Genomic DNA, 8308 nt, shown 5'->3' on the forward strand with positions numbered 1-8308 from the left:
GGGGACCCACGCAGCCAGGTAAGGGGCTTCATTTTCATTCTCACGTTTTGCCTGATGCTTTGGGGTGTCTGTCGGGGGGAGTAGGTGGGGGCGCGGCATAGGGCCGCGCGCGGGGGGGGTGCCGCGGGAGGCGGGCGGTTTGCCTGCCTCAGGCGGGACCCAGGGATCGTTGCAGGCGCTGTTGGGGGGTTTACAGGATCTGCTGCAGAGGTTTGCTGCCGGGGCGTCCGCCGGCCCCCCGCAGGTTGCACCTTGGGTGGGTGGTCTGGGGGCTGGGTTGGGCTCGAGTTCCCTTCCGGGGGACGGGGCGCCCCGTGGGGGTGAGGTATTACAGGGGCTGGGGTGTTAGCGTCGCTGGAGACGGGCTCCCCCTCGGGGGTGCAGGCGCCGGTGTCCGGGAGTGTGGAGGTAAGTTCGCGGCAGGAGGCGACGGTGGCTGGAGCATCCTCGGTAAGTACGGGGGACGACCTGACGGCAAAGGAGGCCGCGGCTCGGGTGGATTTGGTGCGGCTGGCTGACGCGGCTAGGTGTGAGGTTTATGTCTGTTACGAAGGGCCGTTGGGGGCGCATCTCAAGCAGGAGGTGCGGGATAAGATCAAGAAGGGTGAGTATGTGGAGATCTTTTCGTTGCTTCCCTTGGAAAAATTCAATTTGGATAGGGTAAAGCCAGATAGCTCTAAGAAAGATGATGAGGAGAAGAGGCGGTATCGGCTGATACCGCGGACTTTCCCCAATTGGCTGCAGGCGTTTGCCATTCTGGCCAGCGTGATTGGCGAAACGGCACCGGAGCATTGCTCGGCCCTGTTTTGTTACATGGACACTATCGGGGAGGCGCATAGGGTGTATGGGGGTACGGCTTGGCTGCGTTACGACGAGCAGTTTAGGCAACGGCGGGCGGTGCGGCCTGATATTCGGTGGGACCACAAGGATATCAGCCTTTGGATGCGGTTGATGGCGTCGGCGCGGACGCCGTCGCAGTTTTTTCAGGGGGGGGCCGGGGGAACCCCCGCCTCTGGACTTCCGGCCGGAAAAAAATGGGCGTTTGCTGGCAGTTTAACGAAGGGGCCTGCAAGTTCGGGGGGTCCTGTCGATTTAAACATGAGTGTTCCGGTTGCGGTGGCTCCCACTCCCTCTCCCGTTGTTTTAAAAAGGGCAAGGGTGCCGGGGAACCTGCGTTCAAGGGGAGCAACCCCGGTGAGGGTGGAAAGGATGCGTCCTTTTCTAAATAGGTACCCGGACAAAAGGGCTGCGCGGGTGCTGGGGGAGGGGTTTGCGGTGGGGTTTCGGATTCCGTGTTCGTTAGAAGTTGTTCCTCCGTTGGCTAGGAACTTGAGGTCCGCCTTGCAGCATCCGGGGGTGGTTAGCGAAAAATTGGCTAAGGAGGTTGCCTTGGGTAGGATGAGTGGCCCGTTCGTGGAACAGCCGTTGCCGGTTTTGGTGGTGTCGCCGTTGGGGGTGGTGCCTAAGAAGGAGCCTAACAAGTTCCGGCTTATCCATCATCTGTCCTTCCCAAAAGGGGGTTCCGTTAACGATGCCATCGATCCCGAGGCCTGCACGGTGTCTTACACGTCGTTTGACGCGGCGGTGGGCTGGGTGCGGCGATACGGTAAGGGGGCCCTTATGGCGAAGTCTGACATTGAAGCGGCGTTTCGGCTGTTGCCGGTGCACCCGGAGAGCTTTTGGCTCTTGGGGTGTTCTTGGCAGGACCGGTTTTACGTGGACCAGTGCTTGCCCATGGGCTGTTCCGTCTCCTGTGCCTTGTTTGAACTGTTTAGTTCATTCTTGGAATGGGTGGTGCGCGACGTGTCGGGCTGGGCGTCGGTGTTTCACTACCTGGACGACTTTCTCGTCGTGGGCCCCCCGTCCTCCAATGTGTGTGCGATCCTGTTGGCCACGTTGCAGCACATTGCGGATCGTTTTGGGGTGCCGTTAGCGGCCGAAAAAACAGAGGGGCCGGCCACGGTCTTGAGTTTTTTGGGCATTGAAATAAACACCGAGGTGATGGAGTGCCGCTTACCGGAGGACAAAGTCGAGGGACTGAAGCAGGAGCTGCGGGAATTGGTCGGCGTGCGGAAAGTGCAGCTGCGGAAGTTGCAGTCGGTCCTGGGTAAGTTGAATTTTGCTTGCCGTATCATTCCGATGGGGCGGATATTTTGCCGACGGCTGTCGGGGGCTACGGCGGGTGTTCTGGTTCCGACCCACTTCATTCGGTTGACAAGGGAACTTAGGGAGGACTTGAGGATTTGGCAGACTTTTTTGGAAGGCTTCAACGGACGGTCGGTGTGGATGAAGGGGCCGGTGAGTAATTTTGACGTGGAGTTGGTGACGGATGCGGCAGGGTCAGCGGGCTATGGGGCCTTTTTTCAGGGGCAATGGAGCGCGGAGGCGTGGCCCCGGTCGTGGGTGGAGGCGGGGTATGCGAAGAACCTGGTGCTGCTGGAATTGTTTCCGGTGGTGCTGGCTATGGAACTGTGGGGGGAGTCGTGCCGGGATCTGAAGATCAGGTTGCACTGTGACAACATGGGCGTGGTGCAGGTGATCAATCGGATGTCGGCGTCTTCGCAGCCGGTGATCCGGCTGCTGCGCCACCTGGTGCTGAGGTGTTTGCAAGCGAACGTATTTTTGTATGCAGTTCACGTACCGGGGGTGGACAATAACGTGGCTGATGCCTTGTCTCGATTCCAGTGGGAGCGGTTTCGGGCGTTGGCTCCGGAGACGGCGAGCGAGGGGATCCCCTGCCCGGGGTGGCTCTGGGAGGTTGCGCTGGAATCGCCACGGACTGGATCAGGAGGTCGGTGAGCGGTGCGACCTGGGCGGCATACAGTAAGGTGTGGAAGGAATGGATGGACTTTACACGGCTAGCGGACGCTGAGCTGGGTGGGGGTGGCGATCAGGGGCTGTTGGTGTTGTGCTTTGTAGCTAAGATCATGGAACGCTTGGGGTCGGTGTCCTTGATTGAGCGTAAGCTTGCGGCGCTGGCCTTTTGGTTTAAGTTGCGGGGGGAGGTTGATCACACAAAAAGTTTTTGGGTCAAGCAGGCGGTTAAGGGGTACAGGAAGGGCAATCCACAGAGGGATATGAGGAGGCCGGTGACCTTCCAGGTCTTGCAGGTTATCTGCGAGCGGTTGGGGGAACAGTGCACTTCTGATTATGAGGTGCGGTTGTTCCGAGCGGCTTTTTCGTTGGCGTTTTTTGGGGCTTTTCGGGTGGGGGAGTTGGTCAGTCCGGCAAAGACTGTTGGGGGGGGTCTGTTGGGTCAAGATGTGACCTTGGGAGCTGATAGGGTGCGTTTGCGGCTGCGTAGGTCCAAGACGGATCAGACTGGGACTGGGGTGGACGTATGGTTGTTTGCGCTGCCGGGGTCGGGATTATGCCCGGTGAGGGTGGTTTCAGAGTTCCTGGGGGTTCGGCCGCAGGGGGTGGGCCCGTTGCTGGTGCACCAAGACGGCACCTTTTTATCTCGTTTTCAGTTTGTGGCTGTGTTTAGGAGGTGTCTGCGGGCCGGATGTTTGGATTGCTCTCAATTTGCCTCCCACTCCTTCCGCATTGGGGCAGCCACTGAGGCGGCCAGGTGCGGGTTGGACGAGGCTGTGGTCAAGAGGATTGGGCGCTGGGAATCACGGAGGTTTCGGTCGTACGTGAGGCCACACCTGATGTAGGCGGAGTTCGGGGTTTGGTTCATGTTTTACAGGTGGTGGGGGGGGGTGTATGTGTTAAGGGGTCGTGGTCGTGTTTTGCATCGTTGCTTTAGTATTTTGTTTTTTCCTTTCAGATGGAGGTCGCGAACGCCTCGTCTGGATTTTGGGGCACTCCTATGTTTTTTGGGGTGCCAGGAGAGCAGATGTCAGGCCGGAAGGAAGGCAGCTGGGGATTTCCCGGGGGGAGGCAAGCATACGGTGGTTGGGGATCCCCGGGCTTAAATGGGAAAGGGTGGTGCCGGAGTTTCATAGGTACGCCAGACTGGATAGGCCCCCGGATGTGTTGGTGTTGCATGTGGGGGGGAACGACTTGGGGGTCCGTTCCACCAGGGACATCGTTTCGGATGTAAAGAGGGATTTTCTCATGCTCCGGAGGGATTTTCCGAGTATGGTGGTGATCTGGTCGGACATTGTTGCGCGGACCGCATGGCGTATGGCTCGCTCGGTGGTTCGACTCAACAAGGCTAGAATTAAGGTTAATAAGGCCCTGGGGAGGTTTGTGTCCCGGAATGGGGGATTGGTGATACGGCACACAGAGTTGGAGGTGAATGTGGGCATGTACCTTAGGGGGGATGGCGTACATCTCACGGCAGTAGGAACTGACCTTTGGACCCTGGGGGTGCAGGGGGGGATTGAGAGGGCTCTGCGGGTGTGGAGGGGCCCTTAAGGCTAAGGTGGTCATCCTTGCGGGCGGTGGCGGTGTCTTTGGTCTTTGACGGGGTAAAGGAAATTAGGTGATGGAACGCTGTGGGGGGCTCATAGGTGGTATGTCCCCCTTTTTTGGTGTATCCCAGTGGAAGGGTAGGCTGGGATACGGGTTTGGTGACACTGCGGGAAGGTGGGGGTTGTCTCCGGGCTGTTAAACGGCCGGAGGCCTGGTATGGTACAAAATGTGGTCCCGCAGTGGGTTTGGAAAAGGGTAACGTTAAATGGAACCGAGGTACCGTCAAAGACCAAACGACTGGGAGTTGTAATTGCTGCTGCAATATATATATATAAGTATGTTTCTATTTAACATTAAAGTTATTTATTTTATTTTGGTTAAAGGTTTTGGTTAAATAAAAGGCTGCTATGGCCAATTTATACTCCAAACTCCGGTGTGGTCTATTTATTGGGAATGGGGGAGGGAAAATGGAACGGTACAGGTATGGGTAGTAAAAGGGAATATTTACGGAAGGGGTAATTACCGAATGCATAGGTCAAGGGAAGCCCGAAAACGCAGGCTGGACGGAGGTGCAGGGCTGGCATGACTGATGCTAGGTAGCCCCTATAGGGTTAAACCTAGTGAGAAGACAGAGGGAGGGGTGGAGCGGCAGGAAGGAAAGAGGAGAGGGCGGAGCGATATAAATGTAAGGGGAGGAGCTACGGCAGGAAGCGTGGGGTCACAAGCAAGAAGTTGCCCGCCCACCCGCCCCTTTAGGTTAAGATGCTATGTTTGTTTTTCAGGTTGTTGTCGGTTGTCTCATTTTTCTTGCAGGTTCGGTTGAGGAGGTCGTCATAGCAGTGGAAGGCGGTGTCTTTGGTCTTTGACGGGGTAAAGGAAATTAGGTGATGGAACGGTGTGGGGGGCTCATAGGTGGTATGTCCCCCTTTTTTGGTGTATCCCAGTGGAAGGGTAGGCTGGGATACGGGTTTGGTGACACTGCGGGAAGGTGGGGGTTGTCTCCGGGCTGTTAAACGGCCGGAGGCCTGGTATGGTACAAAATTTGGTCCCGCAGTGGGTTTGGAAAAGGGTAACGTTAAATGGAACCGAGGTACCGTCAAAGACCAAACGACTGGGAGTTGTAATTGCTGCTGCAATATATATATATAAGTATGTTTCTATTTAACATTAAAGTTATTTATTTTATTTTGGTTAAAGGTTTTGGTTAAATAAAAGGCTGCTATGGCCAATTTATACTCCAAACTCCGGTGTGGTCTATTTATTGGGAATGGGGGAGGGAAAATGGAACGGTACAGGTATGGGTAGTAAAAGGGAATATTTACGGAAGGGGTAATTACCGAATGCATAGGTCAAGGGAAGCCCGAAAACGCAGGCTGGACGGAGGTGCAGGGCTGGCATGACTGATGCTAGGTAGCCCCTATAGGGTTAAACCTAGTGAGAAGACAGAGGGAGGGGTGGAGCGGCAGGAAGGAAAGAGGAGAGGGCGGAGCGATATAAATGTAAGGGGAGGAGCTACGGCAGGAAGCGTGGGGTCACAAGCAAGAAGTTGCCCGCCCACCCGCCCCTTTAGGTTAAGATGCTATGTTTGTTTTTCAGGTTGTTGTCGGTTGTCTCATTTTTCTTGCAGGTTCGGTTGAGGAGGTCGTCATAGCAGTGGAAGGCGGTGTCTTTGGTCTTTGACGGGGTAAAGGAAATTAGGTGATGGAACGGTGTGGGGGGCTCATAGGTGGTATGTCCCCCTTTTTTGGTGTATCCCAGTGGAAGGGTAGGCTGGGATACGGGTTTGGTGACACTGCGGGAAGGTGGGGGTTGTCTCCGGGCTGTTAAACGGCCGGAGGCCTGGTATGGTACAAAATTTGGTCCCGCAGTGGGTTTGGAAAAGGGTAACGTTAAATGGAACCGAGGTACCGTCAAAGACCAAACGACTGGGAGTTGTAATTGCTGCTGCAATATATATATATAAGTATGTTTCTATTTAACATTAAAGTTATTTATTTTATTTTGGTTAAAGGTTTTGGTTAAATAAAAGGCTGCTATGGCCAATTTATACTCCAAACTCCGGTGTGGTCTATTTATTGGGAATGGGGGAGGGAAAATGGAACGGTACAGGTATGGGTAGTAAAAGGGAATATTTACGGAAGGGGTAATTACCGAATGCATAGGTCATGGCACAGTCAAAGTCCAGAGCTAAAATCCAATTGAGAATCTGTGACAAGATTTGAAAATTACTGTTCACAGACGCTCTCCATCCAATCTGACAGAGCTTGAGCTATTTTGCAAAGAAGAATGGGCAAAAATATCACTCTGGATGTGAAAAGCTGGTAGAGACATCCACAGAAAGACTTGCAGCTGTAATTGCACCGAAAGGTGGCTCTACAAAGTATTGACTGGGGGGGAGGGGGATCTGAATACAAATGCACACCACACGTTTCAGATATTTATTTGTAAAATTTGAAAAACATTCATCATCCTTCCACTTCACAATTATGTGCCACATATTATGTTAGATGCTGAAGCCCGCTGTTGGCTGACAGCACAGAGCCGATCCAAGCTGAGGAAAAATCGCAACCATACGGTCAGGATCCACCCAGAACCCTAGACCGTTGCCGGGTTCAGCCTTTCATTTTTCTAATCAATTGTCACTCAGCTATTAGTGATACCTAATAAATGTATAGGGTGATTGATTGTCATTATATCATTTAATTGCTTTACCTTTTAGATAATCATTATTTAATTTCATAAACTTTTAGACAATAATTTTTCAGGAAACACATGAATATATTTTGCTTTATAGTGAGCCCTTGAGAGCCTGAGCCAGCCTCTCCCATCCCCTCCACAGCCCAGCACTCCAGTGAGTGGAGGAGAGGGGGCAGAGCAGAGAGCCGGTGACTGACAGTCTCCTGCTCTCTGCTCACGGAGCACTGGGAAACGAGCGATCAATGTTGTTAGATTGCTCGGTTCTCAGCCTTAGAGGCACTGGGGACCGATGCTGCATCCACCTAGGTAGGTATTATATAAGAAAAAAATAAATAACTTCGCTTTTACATGACTTATCCGCTTGCCAACCGCCTCACGCCGATATATATCGGCAGAAGGGCTCGTACAGGAAAACTAATGTACCTGTACGTTGCCCTTTAAGAAGCGGCCAGTGGGTGCCCACGGCAAGCTCTGTGAGTTGGGTCGTGGGTCCCGCAGACTCGATGTCTGTGGGGATACCCGTGATCGTCACACAAAGAGGAAGAACAGGGAGATGCTAATGTAAACAAGCATCTCCCCGTTCTGCCTAGTGACAGTGTCACTGATCTCTGCTCCCTGTGATTGGGACATAGATCAGTGATGTGTCACACATAGCCACACCCCCCCACAGTTAGAATCACTCCCCAGGACACACTTAACCCCTACACTGCCCCCTAGTGGTTAGCCTCTTTACTGCCAGTGTCATTTACACAGGAATCAGTGCATTTGTATAGCACGGATTGCTGTATAAGTGACAATGGTCCCAAACATGTGTCAAAAATGTCTGATGTGTCCACCATAATGTCGCAGTCATGATAAAAATCGCTGATCGCTGCCATTACTAGTAAAAAATTATTAATAAAAATGCCATAAAATGATCCCCTATTTTGTAAACGCTATAACTTTTGCACAAACCAATCAATAAACGCTTATTATGTTTTTTTTTAACACAAAAAAATGTAGAAGAATACATATAGGCCTATACTGAGGGAAAAAAATGTTTATATATATATATATATATATATATATATATATTTTTTTTTTTTTTTTTAATTATAGCAAAATGTAAAAAATAATGCATTTTTTTCAAAATTGTTGCTTTTTTTTGTTTATAGCGCAAAAAATAAAAACTGCAGGGGTGATCAAATACCATCAAAAGAAAGCTCTATTTGTGGGAAAAAAAGGACATCAATTTTGTTTGGGAGCCATG

The sequence above is a fragment of the Lithobates pipiens genome, unplaced genomic scaffold, assembly GCF_037356315.1.
Source record: "Lithobates pipiens isolate NorthernLeopardFrog02 unplaced genomic scaffold, aLitPip1_a1.2 Scaffold_10, whole genome shotgun sequence".
NCBI lineage: Eukaryota > Metazoa > Chordata > Amphibia > Anura > Ranidae > Lithobates > Lithobates pipiens.